The following is a 19,716-nucleotide window of genomic DNA, read 5'->3' on the forward strand; positions in this document are numbered from 1 at the left end:
GATGTATTTTCAGAGTTTCTATCAGTAAGTTTTAGTTTAGAGCAGTGGGAATTGTCCACTGAACCTATTTGTAGTGATGGAAATGCCAGACAGGGATGCTGTCTCAATAAAGCCATAGCTGGGCAAAAACTTTGTCCATTTGGCTGGAAGAGAGAACAGGGATGCTGTTTCTCTTGAGTTGGAGCAGGGCAGGGATGCTGTCCTATGAGCTCCACACTAGGGCAGGGATGCTGTCCTAAGTGTTGTGAGGCAGTGCAGGGTTTCTGCACTAAAGTTTCTCTGGGAGGGTTGGAGGGATGCTCCATGTTAACTAAAATGGTGCTATTTTTGTCACCAATGTTAGTTATCCCACAGAGAGGTACTTCTACCTCAGGGAGTCCAGCTTTGCCAGCTGATGATTCCCTTGGAACAGGTGCCACCCCAGGAGAGGTTTCTCCCACCACAGGAATGGTATCCTGAATGGTAGGGTGGTTAGGGGATACTGTGATACCCTTTTTACCTGTTGATGGAGAGGGATCCTGAGTTTTCAGGCCTTCTCTCCTTTGCTTTTTCATTTCAGTAGAAATGAGAGGGAACAATTCCTCAGGGATGCCCAGCATGGCTGCATGGGCATAAAACTCTACATCAGCCCAACCTGAGGCCTCTAGGTCATTACCTAAGAGACAGTCTACAGGTAAGCTAGGTGATACCACCACCTGCTTAGGGCCAGTAACTCCACCCCAACTAAACTGAATTATAGCTAAGGGAAGAAACTTAGTGGAGTTATGGACATCAATAATCTTATACTGTTGTCCAATGATGTGTTGATCAGGGTGCACTAGGTTTTCAGTCACCAAAGTGAAACTGGCACCTGTGTCCCTGTAGGCCAAGGCCTCAACACCATTTATTGAAACTGTCTGCCTGTACTTATCCATTGTAAGGGGACAAGCAGCCAGTGTGGCAAGGCCAATGCCACTAGGTGTGACAGAAACTGTCTTGGGACTGATTACATCAGTTTCCACTATGGACCCATAAGTGAACCCAACTACACCCTTTGCTTGACTGTTGCCAGCAGTCCCACCACTAGTACCACTACTGCTAGGGGCACTAGAGCTTGATGTATTAGTGGTGTTAGGCTCAGGGGGTTTACCTGGACAGGACTTATCCCCTGGCCTATGGCCTCTATTTTTACACACAAAGCACCAAGGCTTTTTAATGTGTGCAGGTTGGGAAGAAGAGGAAGAATTTGTTTTATCCCCACCCTCTGAAGAGTGTTTAAGATTTGAAGTGGGATCTTTGGTTTTACCCTTATCCCCATGCTTATCTTGAGATTTTTCACCATCTTTCTTCTTATTGCCATCTTTGTCACCCCCTGTATGAACTTTTCTGTTCACCCTTGTTCTGACCCATTTGTCTGCCTTCTTTCCCAATTCTTGGGGAGAGGTCAGATCAGAGTCTACCAGGTACTGGTGCAACAAATCAGACACACAATTATTAAGTATATGCTCTCTCAGGATTGTGTTATACAGGCTTTCATAATCAGTAACTTTACTGCCATGTAACCACCCCTCCAAGGCCTTCACTGAATGGTCAATGAAATCAACCCAGTCTTGTGAAGACTCCTTTTTGGTCTCTCTGAACTTTATCCTGTACTGTTCAGTGGTTAAGCCATAACCATCCAGGAGTGCATTCTTAAGAACTGTAAAATTATTGGCATCATTTTCTTTCACAGTAAGGAGCCTATCCCTACCTTTTCCACTAAATGATAGCCATAGGATAGCAGCCCACTGCCTTTGAGGGACATCCTGTACAACACAGGCCCTCTCAAGTGCATCAAACCACTTGTTAATGTCATCCCCCTCCTTATAAGGGGGAACTATCTTGTGCAGATTCCTGGAATCATGCTCTTTTGCAGGATGACTATGGGGAATACTGCTGCTGCCACCATGGGTATCTAAACCCAACTTCTGTCTTTCCCTCTCTATTTCTAAAGACTGTCTATCCAAATCCAGCTGTTGCTTCTTGAGCTTCAGTCTGGTTTGTTCCACTCTCAATCTATTGAGCTCCCTTTCTAACAATCTGTCATCAGGGTGGGTGGGAGGGACATTTCTAGATACAGAGGTATGATGGGAATGAACAGAAGGAGACCTGTCCCTGACAGAGGGCACCCTAACAGCTTGGCTACCAGCATAATGTGAGAGCACACCATCAGTATGGTGTGATTCAACCTCTGTACCAACTATGCTAGACTGTCTAGTAATGGGCAGGCTGAGAAGTTTATTTCCTGAACCTTTTCCTGGGGGAGTCCCTGGATCAGATTGAGAACCATTAGCTACTTTTTCACCAGATTGGGCACTTATGGCCTTATCCTGTACTCTAAGCATATTAATTAACAGTTCTAAGGAAGGATTCTTCCCTACACTCAAACCTCTCTCTATGCAGAGACTCCTTGCTCCTTTCCAGCTAAGGTGATCATATGCAAGTTTGGACAGTTCAACATTTTGGCCTGTGCCAGACATTTTTTTGAGAGAGTTAAAGTGATAGAAAAAGAGAAAAAAGTTTTCAGAACTTTTTGGAAAGACAGAAAAAAAACTTTTTAAACTTTTAAGATCTTTTTGAAAGTTTAGAAGTACTTTTCAGCACTTAGAAAAGAGTGAAAAGAGGAAATGCAAAACTTTTTGGCTATGTGTATATACACTGACCTTGTTTTGTATATTTTTCTCTTATGAAAAGTACAATGACAAGAGTGGTAAGTAGTCTCAAGCACTTATCCCACCGCTGCACAACCAATGTAGGAGGCTGGACTGGCTTGTAGTGAGTACCAAGGGGTACTTGCACCTTGCACCAGGCCCAGTTATCCCTTATTAGTGTATAGGGTGTCTAGCAGCTCAGGCTGATAGATAATGGTAGCTTAGCAGAGCAGCTTAGGCTGAACTAGGAGACGTGTGAAGCTACTACAGTACCACTTAGTGTCATATGCACAATATCATAAGAAAACACAATACACAGTTATACTAAAAATAAAGGTACTTTATTTTTATGACAATATGCCAAAGTATCTTAGAGTGTACCCTCAGTGAGAGGATAGGAAATATACACAAGATATATATACACAATAGCAAAAATATGCAGTATAGTCTTAGAAAACAGTGCAAACAATGTATAGTTACAATAGGATGCAATGGGGAAACATAGGGATAGGGGCAACACAAACCATATACTCCAAAAGTGGAATGTGAACCACGAATGGACCCCAAACCTATGTGACCTTGTAGAGGGTCGCTGGGACTATTAGAAAATAGTGAGAGTTAGAAAAATAACCCTCCCCAAGACCCTGAAAAGTGAGTGCAAAGTGCACTGAAGTTCCCCTAAGGACAAAATAGTCGTGTTAGAGGGAGAATGCAAGGAAAACACAAATCAGCAAAGCAACAACGATGGATTCCTGACTGAGGGTACCTGTGGAACAAGGGGACCAAGTCCAAAAGTCACAAGCAGCTCGGAGATGGGCAGATGCCCAAGAAATGCCAGCGGTTGGTGCAAAGAAGCTCTTACTAGGCTCAAGAACTGTGAATACTGCAGGAACGACAAGGGCTAGAGACTTCCCCTTTGGAGGATGGATCCCCCACGCCTTGGAGAGTCGTGCAGAAGTGTTTTCCCGCCGGATGGACGCCAACAAGCCTTGCTACACGCAAATTGTGCGTTTGGCGTTTTTGGACGCTGCTGGGGCCCAGGAGGGACCAGGAGGTCGCAAATTGGACCTGCAGAGAGAGGGGACGTCGAGCAGGACAAAGAGCCCTCACTAAAGCAGGTAGCACCCGGAGAAGTGCCAGAAACAGGCACTACGAGGATGCGTGAAACGGTACTCGCCGAAGTTGCACAAAGGAGTCCCACGTCGCCGGAGACCAACTTAGAAAGTCGTGCAATGCAGGTTAGAGGGCCGTGGACCCAGGCTTGGCTGTGCACACAGGATTTCCGCCGGAAGTGCACAGGGTCCGGAGAAGCTTGCAAAGTCGCGGTTCCCAGCAATGCAGCCCAGCGAGGTGAGGCAAGGACTTACCTCCACCAAACTCGGGCTGAAGAGTCACTGGACTGTGGGGGTCACTTGGACGGTGTCGCTGGATTCGAGGGACCTCGCTCGTCGTGCTGAGAGGAGACCCAAGGGACCGGAGATGCAGCTTTTTGGTGCCTGCGGTTGCAGGGGGAAGATTCCGTCGACCCACGGGAGATTTCTTCGGAGCTTTTAGTGCAGAGAGGAGGCAGACTACCCCCACAGCATGCACAAGCAGGAAAACAGTCGAGAAGGCGGCAGGATCAGCGTTACAGAGTTGCAGTAGTCGTCTTTGCTACTATGTTGCAGGTTTGCAGGCTTCCAGCGCGGTCAGCGGTCGATTCCTTATCAGAAGGTGAAGAGGGAGATGCAGAGGAACTCGGCTGAGCTCATGCATTCGTTATCTAAAGTTTCCCCAGAGACAGAGACCCTAAATAGCCAGAAAAGAGGGTTTGGCTACCTAGGAGAGAGGAAAGGCTACTAACACCTGAAGGAGCCTATCAGCAGGAGTCTCTGACGTCACCTGGTGGCACTGGCCACTCAGAGCAGTCCAGTGTGCCAGCAGCACCTCTGTTTCCAAGATGGCAGAGGTCTGGAGCACACTGGAGGAGCTCTGGACACCTCCCAGGGGAGGTGCAGGTCAGGGGAGTGGTCACTCCCCTTTCCTTTGTCCAGTTTCGCGCCAGAGCAGGGGCTAAGGGGTCCTTGAACCGGTGTAGACTGGCTTATGCAGAATTGGGCACATCTGTGCCCAACAAAGCATTTCCAGAGGCTGGGGGAGGCTACTCCTCCCCTGCCTTCACACCATTTTCCAAAGGGAGAGGGTGTCACACCCTCTCTCAGAGGAAGTTCTTTGTTCTGCCATCCTGGGCCAGGCCTGGCTGGACCCCAGGAGGGCAGCTGCCTGTCTGAGGGGTTGGCAGCAGCAGCAGCTGCAGAGAAACCCCAGGAAGGGCAGTCTGGCAGTACCAGGGTCTGTGCTACAGACCACTGGGATCATGGAATTGTACCAACAATGCCAGGATGGCATAGAGGGGGCAATTCCATGATCATAGACATGTTACATGGCCATATTCGGAGTTACCATGGTGAAGCTACATATAGGTAGTGACCTATATGTAGTGCACGCGTGTAATGGTGTCCCCGCACTCACAAAGTTCAGTGAATTGGCTCTGAACAATGTGGGGGCACCTTGGCTAGTGCCAGGGTGCCCTCACACTAAGTAACTTTGCACCTAACCTTTACCAGGTAAAGGTTAGACATATAGGTGTCTTATAAGTTACTTAAGTGCAGTGTAAAATGGCTGTGAAATAACGTGGACGTTATTTCACTCAGGCTGCAGTGGCAGGCCTGTGTAAGAATTGTCAGAGCTCCCTATGGGTGGCAAAAGAAATGCTGCAGCCCATAGGGATCTCCTGGAACCCCAATACCCTGGGTACCTCAGTACCATATACTAGGGAATTATAAGGGTGTTCCAGTAAGCCAATATAAATTGGTAAAATTGGTCACTAGCCTGTTAGTGACAATTTGAAAGTAATGAGAGAACATAACCACTGAGGTTCTGGTTAGCAGAGCCTCAGTGAGACAGTTAGGCACCACACAGGGAACATATACATGCACACCTATGAGCACTGGGGCCCTGTGTGACAGGGTCCCAGTGACACATACATATAGGCCACAAACCTATGAGCACTGGGGTCCTGACCAGCAGGATCCCAGTGACACATAACAAACATACTGAAACCATAGTGTTTTCACTATGAGCACTGAGGCCTGGCTATCAGGATCCCAGTGAGACAGTGAAAACAGTGACAAACACCCTGACATACACTCACAAACAGGCCAAAAGTGGGGGTAACAAGGCTAGAAAGAGGCTACCTTCTCACACCCACTACAGTGGAAAGCCCCATATTACAGCCTTGAAATCTACTGGAAGAACATTGGCTTCACCAACAGTTTAGAGCAGAAGACAGTAAACATAGGGTAACACAGTACGGAGGAATGTTGCAGATTATGTGATTGAAACTTTAATATTCAATATTTCATTGTTTTCAGCCTCCACAGGAAACCACCAGAGACAAGCAGCTTGACCTCAAGAAGAATATATAAAACACACGATAAAGATCAAACAACAGACCTAGGAAGAAAAACAGCCAACAACATTTTAAAGGTGAGGTAGAGACTTTGAGACACTAAGGGGCATATTTATGAGCGACTAGTACCACCGCAGCATCACTTTTCGTGATGCTCCGGTGGAGCTATGCCCTGCGCCGTATTTACAGGGTGGCGCTAAGCTACTTTGTGTGGCTTAGCGCCACCTTGTAATTATGACCCCCTTCACAAGCCACCCTTTGCTTGGAAGGGGCCTGCAGCACCATTAGTGATTGTTTATGTGCAGGAAGGGACACCTTCCCTCTCATAAACAATCACACCCCTCCACGCAGACATCCTTGCATGATGGTGCTAGGATGCCTGCGTTGGGAGTTAAATTTAGCCCCAGCGCAGGGGACAAGACAGGGTTGCACCATATTAAATTAAATATGGCTCATCCCAGTGTTGTGAAAATGAGGGAGCGTGGCACTGCCAATTCTGGTGCAGCGTCATTCTCCGTCATTTTCCTATAAATATGAAACTAAGTGAAGTAGAGGTACTGGACACAATCACTTTGCGAAACTCTGAGAGAACTAGACTTGAAGATGAGCTAGAACCAGCAGAATGGCTGACACATATGTCTAGTTCATTCATCAAAAAAGACAGAGTGCATTAGAAAGCATGTACATGAACAACCTGTATTTAGTGAAGTATCATTAGTTGCTGACTCTCTAAAATGTGCTGTATTCTCTTTAGTTACATTGATAGCACTTATCGCACTTGTCATGCCAGGAGGATTTATTATATTTTGTTGTATGCTAATGAAAGGAGTGCAAAGTGTATTTTTGTAAGAAGTATGGGTATTAGTTGAGGGGGTGGGTACCAATTTCATGTAATAACAAAATCCTTGTTAAGGTGAATCACTAAAGTCACTATGTTATCCTTACCTCAACCTCCTGGTTGCTATGGCACACACCAGATAGGTTTAGCCTAGAAGCAATGTGTAAATAATGTATTCACTACCAAAACAATAATAAAGTCAAAACACAACACAATAAAAATCCCAAACAAATTTAGAAATATAGGGAATATTTTGATAAATAAAATGTCACCAAAACAACAAACATCCAATAAGGAAAAATATAGTTAAGAATTTTTAAAACAGCACCAATCTTGGTCACCTGGTTGCGCTTGGCAGGTACCTAGAAGCAAGTTAAAGTCAACCACAACTTAATGCAGGTCAAACATAGAAACCAGGGCCCAGATTTAATAAGCTCTTGCTTTGCCCCATTATCAATCAATGTGGTGCAAGGCAGCACAAGGGTTTAGTGAGAATTATCGAGCAACACAGGAGTGTTCCTTTGTCACTTTTAGGGACTAGCATGGTGCATGTTCTGCGCTGTGTTGGCCTGCATGACCCAAGTATTAATGTATGCAAGGTGGTTGTTCTCATACAAATTCCAACACAACAGTAATGCCGTGGGATGTACAAAAACATCACTGTGTGACACATCATCACACAGTGTGATGTAACAAACGAAATGCATCAGAATGCTACACAAAGCCACCAGTATAAGAAGAGCTTTCACCCAATACCCTCTCGCAAATTCATCTAAACCATGGAGGTAACTATTTTTCAACTAGTAGTTGCTGCGGGATGACAACAGCAACAGCAAAGAAGGAAGGAGCAGATATTCAGACAAAGTATCATCTTCATTGATCGCAGGGAGGAAGAGGTGATTCAGCTATACCAAAAGAAGAAGGAGAGCATTCTAGCATTGTTGGAGAAGATTTAATTATGTCTTCAACCAGCCACAGGATGGTCAAACACCTTTACTCCACATGTCTAACTGATGGCAGCCGTTCACATGTTGGGCTTTGAAATGCTGGCTTGAATATCACAGTAGCCATTTTTTTCCTTTCTGCCATGTGTGTGATGCTACTAGCCAGCTGACGCCACAGTGCCTGCTGTTTCCAAAACCCCGCCAACAACAATTCCACACTAAACAAGGATTGTATTAGATAGCAGGCTTTATGTATATCCTTGGTGCAATTGAATGAACTTCTGTGCAATTTGTGGCACCAGCAGCAACAGCACATGTACCAGAATCACAAAACATAATTATTCAATCAATGTGCAGGCAATTGTAGACCATCAAAGATTATTCACTCATGTGTTATTCAAATACCCTGGAGGTGCCCATGATTCGTACATTTCCAGACTTTGAAACATAAATGGGTGCTTCCAGAGGGAAACATATAGAAATGTACTTCTCATTGGTAAATCTAAATATTCACCTATTCAAATTTCATGTAAATTGGAAATGCAAAGTAAAATATCTACATATAGGATCAATATGTGTTCCATTACTCCTCAATGGGTGTAATTAATCCAAATAGATAAACAGCTGTGTGACATTTGTGTCTATGTGTATTGGTATTTCAGGCAATGCACAGAACGCAGCAAAGTTGATGTACTGTATTGTGTGAAAGGTTTAGAGAGCAGAACTCATCTATATGTTAGACACAATGGACTATTTCCACTCATTACTTTTGCTGAGAGACTGTGTGCAGCCCAGCACCAATGAACGCATACTTGCACTGTCTTGGTAGGGTGTCTGCCTTGCTTGATGGATAGGGTTTTGTGCAGGAAGTGACCCCCTTCCTTCCAAAATAATACTCTTGGAAGCTTCATTTTCTTTCAATGTGTTCTGTGCAATGCATAATGTGACTGCGGAAATAAAGAGCAGAAATACATATCTATGGATTTGCCATGACTGGGCTGGCCATGAACACCTTTTTGATACATACCCATGTTTACTAACTTATTAAAATTATCAATTCACAACAATACATGTGTGTATGCAAGGAAATTACCATAATCTACTCATGAAATCGCTCCTGCTTTCAAATATAAAGTAACACAGTGCTAGCAGCTCTCTTCACTTATTTTTATGTACGATGGGACTCAAGCCCATGCAAGACTAGACTTTACTGCCCTAATGAATATCAATTTAGCCTTTAGGTTGCCCTTGTCTCATCTAGCATTATGCAATAACAATGTTATGGCCACATCACCTGGTCCCTCGGAGTATACTCTATGTTGATTTCTAAATTTTTTTATTTAACAATATATCAAGTTTGATTTGAGTAATCAAATGTGTTTATAATTTCAGTTATTTAGACAAAAAAGTATGGATGATCAATAGATGTGTATTTAAAAGTCAAGATATAAAATTTGAATGTTGGGCCTGATTCACAAAGGTAAACATAGACTGTTTGCCTAAACGTAGACCAAAGGTCTAAGTTTCCGACTTTCGATATTCACAAAAGGCATTTACGAGGACTATCTGTACATCCACACTCAGGATGGAGCTCCTGGAGTGTACTGTCTACACTCAGGGCTGAGATACACCCCAAATTGCGGAGAAAGTACTTCTGGTGCAGAGATTCCACTCCAGGTGTGGAGAATGCACTCCTTGTGCCGAGAGTACACTCCACATCCAGAGTGGAATCTCCACCCCTAAAGATACCACTCATAAATGTGTTTTCTGAATACGAAAAGTTGTAACTTAGACTTTTGGTCCAAGATTAAACAAAGGTCTAAGTTTACCTCTGTAATTCGGGCCCAATGTGTCCACCTTCTCATTTTCCACAGTGCAAACAGACAACCTTAAATAAGATTAACTTAAAAAATATTTTTTCTAAGTATTAAATAAGCATGATCCATGCAACATGCATATATAAGTTGGGAACGACTCCTAATATGTATTTCTCCCTCTTTCATTAGGTGATCGAGGCTATGGTCTTCAAGCCTGGCAGATGATACCATTCAGCCAAACCCACAGTGAGCCACAAAAGAAGTAGCCTGCAGCATTGTGGAAAACTCCAAATGTGGTTGAACGACCCTTTGTATTGTTCAAATCAAGATTCAGGTAATTAGATCAGTCTGGTGGGAGACATCTATACACACCACCAATGGTTTGTACAATAATTTCAGTGTGTGCCTACCTGCCTTCCTGCACAAACTCTGTGCCAGGACAAAATTGGAATGGCACTCAACATTTCCATCACTAAATGAGGATGCTTAAGGTGTGGACTCACAAGAGATAGAGAGCTCCATGGTAGGCCCCACAGGGCATAATGATTTAGTGATTCATTTTTTCACTTACTTGAAAAGGTCATGATTTCTTAATGTGTATGTAAATGTACACATGCCTCTGTTCAATAAAAATATTTAGTTCAAATCAATCCATGTACTGTTGTTGTGTTTCGGTGCAAATAATGAAATATCCAATGCTGTTGTAGTAAACATGCTGTTATGCATATCTAAATAAAATCATATATCTGCATCAGTAGAGTGTGAGCAGACTTGCTATTGCAAAGTTTGTGCACTACATTTTAAATACAGATAAATGTTAAATGTGTGGATGTGGCATGTTAAATGAGTAGAGTCATTGTGAAGAATCTTTATTGTACCTTGAACACTCATTACAAATCTGTCAAAGTAGGCATGCTGATGTTGTCTGACAGTGTTAAGCTCAACATTGTCAATGAGTAAGGCTCACCTAGCCTCCTTCATCCATGCAAAATGCAAATACAAAGAATAAAGGGGAACAGAGGATGTGTGGTTCTGTACATTTAGAGTATGAATTAGGTGTCTTCACACAACTAATGTTGAAAACATAAACTAATTTATTTGCATATGCAATCTAATAAATGTAAACCTAAATATAAAACATATGAACTAAATAGTCCTTTGGTGTGAACTCATATGTGTATGCAAATATGTGAAAAATAAATATATCTCTTTTAAATCAATAAGGGCCTGATTTAGACCTTGACGGGAGTTCTGTCGTCCCAACATGATGGTAATTCCAAGTACTCCATCAAGCTGACGGAGTTGTGACTGCCGTATTTAGATCTAAGGCAGCTGAAACTCTTCCTGCATCAGCAGAGTAGAGTCCATTGTTCAATCAGTCTACCAATGTCAGCTCTGTAGACTTCAGTGCTGGCTAACAGTATTCTGTCACTGGCAGGGCGGCAGGATTGCACCAATCATATTTAGGTTTGGCAGCCATGCTGGCATTGTTATGGTCATGGATTCCTAATGGCAGGAGTCCGTTGTGGGACCAGCTCAACATTTCACAATGCCTTTGACTATTAAATGGATGTTAGCAGCTCACATCTGATGTATACTGTCCAATTGTGACTACATGCAAACCACACAATAAAACATGCTCAATTTAAGACCGTGATCCTTTGCCATTCCACTACAAAACACCATTTTGCTGCTAAATTTGCCACTCACGAGTCCGGATATATATATTTTTCCATTCATCAGCTGGACCCAGACATCATACTTTGCAATACGAAACCCACATTGCTACATTTTGTGGCCACAGGATCATTTCAGTACACCGTGCCAGTATCTCGTAGAATACCACTACCAATTGTTAAGTATTGTGCTACAAAACAATTTCTACTATGAAGAAACACATCAACAGCTTCATACACTTAACCCAAAATGAGGGTTTTGTCAATGTTAAGGGAGATTAGTATTGTTTGGGTTGACTAACACATTTGGGTATAGCAGGTTAAGCAACACATACTGCCTTGGTGGCAACATTCAACAGAAAACAGGTCTAATGCAATCTCAAGAACATCTTTAGCATCACTGTGCAAGGGCCTTTAAACAAGATATGCACATCCAAAGTGTGTGTCTTCCTCGGGATCAACCAATGTTTTTTTGTACTTTGGAACAGAAGCAAATAACTGCAAATGCCACAACCTTGAAATGTCCAAATGAAGATGACATAGAGAAGCACCCTCAAAAGAAAAACAAGAAGAATATATTTATTTTACATGACAAAATAGGCTCAAATTATAAGTTAGAAGGACACATTCACTAGCAAAAATCAGAGATAATTAATGTCAATGAACACAAAGGTCAATGTGTCAAAACCTTTGACAACAAACATCTTTGCCTTGGAATTTCCTGAACTAATCATTACTAGAAAATCTCCATCACAGACTGATATGCTGATTACGTCACACGTTGTTTTGAAATTTAATTTAACAATAAGTAAAGATAAAGTTACAGTCATGTGATGTTAATAGCATCTTGATTTATGTCAATTCCTTCCTCTTCATCCCTATTATCTTAATTTTGCATTTGAGCATCCTTTCCCAGTGGCTCTTTATGACCTCAGGCCTCTGCAATGTACGGAATGTTCAGTCATAGGCTGTGTTGTGCAACAAGCAGGAAACCACAGTGATTTGCAACAGATTTTACTTCATAAATTGCACGTTCCTTACTCCCAGTGGTAAGAGGCTGTACCATAAGTATAAGTGAAAAATATAGCCATATGTCAAAATGAAAGAAATTAAAGTACAAGAAAAAACTTTCAAGTTATGGACTTGTCTGATTTTTTCACTTTAAATATATCCAATTTTCAGAAAAAATGAGTATCTGTATGTTTTACCTATGTAGTGGTGCCACATATTGGGAAAACTATATCCTGTGCTGCATGTGCATATGACACAAACTCTCAATCATTCATACAAGTATGTCCCATTCCTACACACAGTTGTTCACACATCACAAAAAAACATGCTCTCACTGACAAATACAGTAGGCATTCCATACTGTCCTCAGTCATTGTATGTGTTACAAACTGCAGAATCTGGCTCTAAATCATTAAACTAATAAAGCTGTGCATGGGAGGGTGTGCTAATAATGTGCAAGTTGGTTAGCCTTTAGTAGCTCATAATGATTTGCACAGCTCTCACTAATGGAAATGTTTCAGACCCCTAGACTAGATGCTGTTTGAGGCCTGTATTTGTAACATGAGGACATTGACAGTGTTGAGTGTACTCAACAGGGCATTACACATTAGTATTTCCTATGACAAATAAAATGTTGATAAATAATCTGTACTGACGTTCTAGAAAGGCTTGTGAGAGATGTTACAAAATAGTTTCACAGCAATCCAGACAAACAAAACCTCATAAAACATATATTTCTCTCTATTTTCTTATCCATGTAAGTAACCCCCATCAGAAGAAGGAGATATGGAAGACCATTGGCAAGAAGGTGTGGACCCTGAGGATCTATAAGCGGCACAGCATCCATTGTAAATGTGAGGAGGTAACGTTTTCCCTATTATAGGTGACATGTCATGCAATGCATTTATGATACAGCTGATGTTTCTGACTTCACGTAAGTGAGTTGGTATAATGACCAAACAATATTGAGTATCTGGTTGAAAATGGCTAGGCACGTGAGTACAATGACATTTCCAAGCAAAAATATTTGAGAATCATGTTTTCACTGCAAGATTCAAGTCAGTTCATGTTGACAGTAGCAGATTATCATGAAGCCTTACTCCTTCACAAATGTGCATGTAAGCCAGTTTGTTTCAACAAACATGAAATGAATAGGCAAACTTTATTTATTGAAACTAGGCCAGGGTGTAGAACTCTGCTCCGCCAGTGGACTTTGAGGAATTCAGGCAGCTCGTGTTACGCGGAATAGCGTGGAGTATCTGAATTTGACAATCCAGCATGGAGCGGAGTTTAATCGTGTGTGCAATGTTGGTTTTTAGAGCTCTCTTGTGATCACCTCCATAGTCCTGGGCTGCTAGCGAGCACGTGTGATACTTTGCATTCAATTGTGCTGTCACATTTGCTCTTGCTGCTTCTGGCCACAACAATGCCCAAAACAGTCCTGCTTGTGAGCGTGAATGCACCTGAATTTCGACTCCAGATAAATCTAAATGTAGTCAAAAAGTGTTTTTAGTGGATTCTCTTCTCCAATGGACCCTTCAAGTTGTTTTTTTATATTGAGAAACTTTTATTTTTAAAACAGGGAGAAAGTGCCCAAAGACCACAATTTCCTGTTCCTGTCCAGCAGATTCCTCACAGTGCTTTGTCCTTCTCCTGGTCACATTTCACTTGGATTTTGAGTTTGCAGGATCATTCTCTTTGTCTCCTGGTTATACCTTTGGATTTAAGGACTTTGTTTTTGTAAAATCACACACGTAAGTTCCAAAACCTTTGAATAGGGGTGATGTTTTTTGCTTGGGCATTCACCAATATTTTTAATTTCATTTTTCTACTTTAATTTTTATTTTTTTTGTTTTATTTTAGTGCTTTATTATTATAATTTTTAGTTTTTTAAATTGATATTTGAATTATTTTTTTATGTTTTTATTTCTTGTTTTTTAATTTTAATTGTAATTTTTAAAATGTTTTAATTTTTTTAAAATTTATTTTATTTCATTTTGCATTTTGCATTTGGTTTCTTTACATGTATAGTAATTCAATTTCCTCCTGGACACTCTGACTGCAGTACACTGCAGACAAATCAGTGAAGCATAATTCATTTTTTTAATCATTATTCCATTAGCCCTGTACCACTTTGCCCTCATAGGTTTTTAAGGATTATTCCATTTACCCATGCACCTCTCTTTGATCATTGCAAGTGTCTCATTTAAAACAGATGGAGATAAAGCAAAGAGCTAAATATGCATGTTGTGCTGCTTGATGTACAATGAAATGTTATGGTGTGGTTTGACTTTGCGATGTTAGATTAGATTGGTATTTATTACATAAGTAACAAACCATACTAAGATTTAATTTGTCTGTACTATTTCAACCTGCAACTATGCCATGTCTCACTAACTACATGTTTTTCTTGCTTTGTTGATTTTAGGTACACACAAAGTGAAGAGACATTTCATCACCCACAGTACTGCCAAAGAGAAGGCCTGTAGAGTTAAGTCTCTTCCACTTGTGCAGCTTAATTCTACTGCCAACTGAGAGCTTTAAGATGGCCCCAAGAAAGTTGCTTCCACAAAAGTGGTCAATGAGAAGAAGCAGCTTTCCACGAGTGGTGTGCTGACTGCAACCTATTTTTGGAGACTAATGCATGCCACATCAGCCTCTGGGGAGGAACCTCAGAGCAGCACTCCCACATCTACAGCACCACCTCAACCTAAGCTGAAGACCATGTCTGTCAGTGAGGCAGCCACTGCAATCATGGCAACACCGACAACCAGTGACAGGGAATTTGATTTGTCCCTTTCACAAAGTAGTGCCCAATCATTTCAAGAAACAGATCAAAGTGGACATCAGCCACATACAGCAATAGTAGATTTTCCCAAAATTGGAGCAGAACAGGAGGTCGAGATTCCTGCTGAGCAAAAACCTCCTCTATTAGAACCAAAGGCTCCAAGATCTCCAGTAAGAAATAGGAATGGTACTACTCCGCCATCTTCTCCAAACACCACTTCTGATGATAACGATAGGGACATGGAGTGGATCCTGAAAGAGTCTGGAAAATGCCAGGAGAGACAAGAGAAAATTAAAATTCTGAAAAGACTGAAAATCATGGAAGGGGATGATGAGGTGGATGATGATGACGAGTCATTGTGGAAGCTGGCAGAGAGGAGTCTGACATTAATATCCAACTTGCTCTCAGGGATGTGGCACAGGCAGCACTGCCAGCTCCTACATTTGTAATGCTCCAGCAAAGTTCTGCACCAACCTGTACCTCAGTAGAAGTATGCACAGCAGAGAGGCAATCGACACAGCCACCTACCTCCAATTCATCTTGAGGCATTGGCACTGGCCCAGTAAGAAAGTGCTTCTCAGCAGTTTGGGACTTTTTTACCATTAGCAAACATGAGGAGAACATTGCAATATGCTCTATTTTCCACACAAGTGTTCATTGAGGTAAGACAGGTTCACACTAACCCATTTGAAAAAAAATCACACAATCCCATGGTAGGAGCACCTAAATAAATTGCTGAACATGGTTGCGGTGATAAAGGTGAGGAGAGCTGGGAAACATCAGCTACAACTGGTGAAATCACAGTGGAACGTTAGGAAGAAGAGTGTGTTATCCTCAGGCACAGCAGCCCTGTTCCCAGCAGTGCATCAGAATCACCAGCCTCAGCAACCTCACAATGGCACAGGAAGACTCAGAGTCAGATGAAGACACCACGGCATATGGTGACTGCACCGTCACGTATATTGAGTGTACCACCACCTACATCTCAAAGGTCACCTCTGTCAGTGGCCCCAGAAAAGAAGAAAATCCAGGTTACAATCATGGGCATGTTTACACAGGAGGGGCCCTATGACTGCAACCACTCAGTGGCTTGTTTGTATAATGTGAAGCTGGCAAAAACATTAGCACTGGACCGCCTCTCTTTTTTGTGTAGAAGGAGTGGGATTCTTAGAGTTCGTTGCAGCCATTTGCCCAAAATGGAGGGTTCCAAGTTGGACCTATTTTGCCAGAGTTGCTGTTCCAGTGCTGCATCAACATGTGCTGCAATTGGTTGGACAAGCTTTGCAGCAAAGTGTTGCCCACACTATTCACCTAACAACAGACATGCGGACTAGTTGTCAGGCTACTGATTACACGTGCATCACTGCACACTGGATCTCTTTGGCGGGGTAAAGCAAAAGCTATCTACAGGTCTTGTCCCTGAAGACAGTTTTAAGAACTTTTGGTGGCATGCAACAGAAGCCATGTTTGCCATTGCGAAATCACATACAGCTGCAAACATCTTGAACAAATTTAATAGCAAGAGGTGTGAATAGCTGTGACCCAAAGGTCTCTGTATTGGATTTTGTCGCCATGGACAATGGAAGTAACATAGTCAAGGCCCTGGCAGACAGTGGCTATTTCAGGGTCCTGTGTTTAGTGCACTGCTTCAACCTGGTTCTGCAAAATGTTCTAAAAAAGCAGACACATTCCGCAACATACAGACCACATGCATAGGAAGCTGTGCTCATTTCAGCTATTCTTTTAGCGCCAGAAGCAGTTGCGGAAATTTAGGGTGGTAACAGAGTACCAGTTGAAGCCCTGATACAGGAGGTGCCAACATGTTGGAACTCAACCTATTATAAGTTGGAACATCTGTTTGAGCAGTACAAACAGAACAATGACTACATCATTCTTAGAGGGGATGCAATTAGGAAAGTCATGACCATGGATGCAGACAAATTTGGCCTAGTCAAATACCTGATACAGATGCTGCTCCTTTTAGAGGTTTGTATGTGGGAATTTAGTTTTGAGGAGAATACAATGCGTCAAGCTATCCTGTTGTTACATCTGCTACAGGAGCAGCTAAAGAAGATGTCTGAAAGGTTTGAAGTCTGAGGTGTGAATGAAATCCCAAAAGTGCATGCCTTAGTTGAAAGTTTAATCCTTCCTTTGGCTTGCAATGCAAGACTGTAAAATGCCATTATGCTGTCCAAAGAGTTCATATGTGCCCCCCTACTAGATCCACAATACAAAAAATTCCTTCATTCCATTTGCTGATGGGGATGTTTCAAAATACCAGAGGTGGATTGTTGAGCAAGCCTGAGAGCTGGAAGAAGAATTGCTGGAACTTAGAGTCCCACCCTGCAGTTCTGGTGTGACACCTTTAACTTCCAAAAAGGCCAGTCTTGTCTCACAGCAGACAAAACCGGCAACAAGAACACTGGCAACCACAGGATCAGAAGAATTGTACCCAACATCTGCATTGGCTTAGTTTCAAGCGGCAGGTCTTAAGTCCAGTGCAGAGGCAAAGGCAAAAGAGCTTGAGCAAGTGGCACCACCAATGACACTTCAGAGGATGTTCTAGGAGAATCAAAAAGGCCCAAAAGAGGTGTAGGTGGATCAAAACCAATTGGTGTATTGGTATGGGAAAATGTGCCAATAGGCAAAGCTCAGCATGCCTGCAATAACGTATCTGGCTTGTCCTGTAGGCAGTGTGTCAGCTGAACATGTGTTCAGTGCAGTTGGTACAGTGAGAAGGACCAGTCTCTCACCTCATAATGTTGTGAGGTTAACCATGATCAAAATGAACGTAGCATTTTAAACCACCTTATTACACTGTTTCTGAAACACCATGGGAGGAGGAAGAGGATGATTGGTCAGAGTCCAGTGTGCTTGCTGACCAACTTCTGGGTGAACCACCTAAGTTTGAGGATGAACTCTACATTCTAGAATGAGTACTCCCGTGCCACCATGGAATTTTTAATTTATTTCTTGTTGAACTTCTTTTTTTGAAAAAAAGGAATTGCTGATGGAGCATTATGTTTGTGTTGGATTTATGTTGCCCCACTATTTTTTTAGTCACATACACAGCCGGATTGGAGTTGGCCCATGTGCAGTGAAGAAGCTTCCAAATTCCCATGACATTGGAGACGATGCCTGTCTACTTCCCTCACGTGCCATTACCTATCCTTTTTTTTCTCTACCTAGCAGGACTGCCCCAGATCAGTGATTAAAAGATTGCCAATGTAAAATTTCACTGTGTTGCTACCATCTAAGAGGAGATAACATTTTGTTCAACTGCCATGCTTGGATTGGAAGAGGTAACTACTAACTATTGCACCAATGAGTGGTGATTTATTGAGTGATTGTGAGTGATCATTGATGATGTATGCGGTAGCTGACAGTGAGGGTGAGAGTTTAACAAATCTGTAAACTTGTTTCTGATGATTTGCAACGTATGGGGGCTGATGGGTGATAATTTGTTTCCTGAATGTGATTGGCCTTTCTAAACTTAGTGAAATTTACCTGTGGGTCCACTCCTTTTTTTGGTTCCCCAGACCAGTCACTTTAATTATCACAAATGTATACAAAATACTCTAGTTCTTTTTTTCTATGTGTTCTTCAATAACAGTGCACTACATGGGCCTACCGTGCTTGATTTGGGACTAGGACAGAGTTACTCAGAATCAGGATAAGTAGGTTGGAAGGACTTGGGAGGGACTACCTCAACAGCCAGAAAAAGAAAGTTATTGATTTCAAAGAAAAACCATGACAATAGTGAAGACCCCGAGGCCTAGTACTCATCATCTCTGTGGACTGGAGAGAGTTGCGCTGATTTGGCACATGCTGCTGAATGTGTGTTTGCTGCATTGCTGGCTCAAACGTGAAACTCCTCTTTATGTTCTTGCTCTGCCTCTGAGTCTTCTTTGTACACTCCTGATTCCTCATGAAGCTTTCCTTGCTTCCTTTTATCCTTATTTACTCTGTAACACAGTTACTGTTTTTCAGTATGCAGGCCTTCTTCTAGTCTTTCCTGCATGAATAAATCTCAACACTCCAGCCTACCTGCAAGATGGGTTCAGTCAGGCACCCAAGAGTGATGGACATTCCAAGAAGAATGGAGATGCACCACCAAAATTGGCAATACAGTATCATTTTCCTTTTAACAATCATAATTTTTAGAACTGGGTGGGTTAACGTCAATCCTCCTTAATTTCATCTTTCAAACCTAGAAGACATAACATTTTGTGATATACTATTATGGGTCTTTCTGCAGCAGAAGGACTGTTTGCAATGCATTTAACTGAACTGTGTCTTACTTATCCCTTCATTGTTCCCTTCTACAACAGATTGATGATTGTTTTCTGCTCAGCGCCCAACAGAATATTATTGTGGTTTCTTTTGTGTAGTGTTTGACTTTGTCATGCCTTTCCCCAAGTCCCCTTTCTCATCCATTCATCAAGCCCCTAACCCTCTTTTTCTTGTCTGTGTGATTTATTTTGGTGTGAATTAATTATGCACCATAAATGGGTCACACACT

The sequence above is a fragment of the Pleurodeles waltl genome, chromosome 9 (genome assembly GCF_031143425.1).
Source record: "Pleurodeles waltl isolate 20211129_DDA chromosome 9, aPleWal1.hap1.20221129, whole genome shotgun sequence".
NCBI classification, from domain to species: Eukaryota; Metazoa; Chordata; class Amphibia; order Caudata; family Salamandridae; genus Pleurodeles; species Pleurodeles waltl.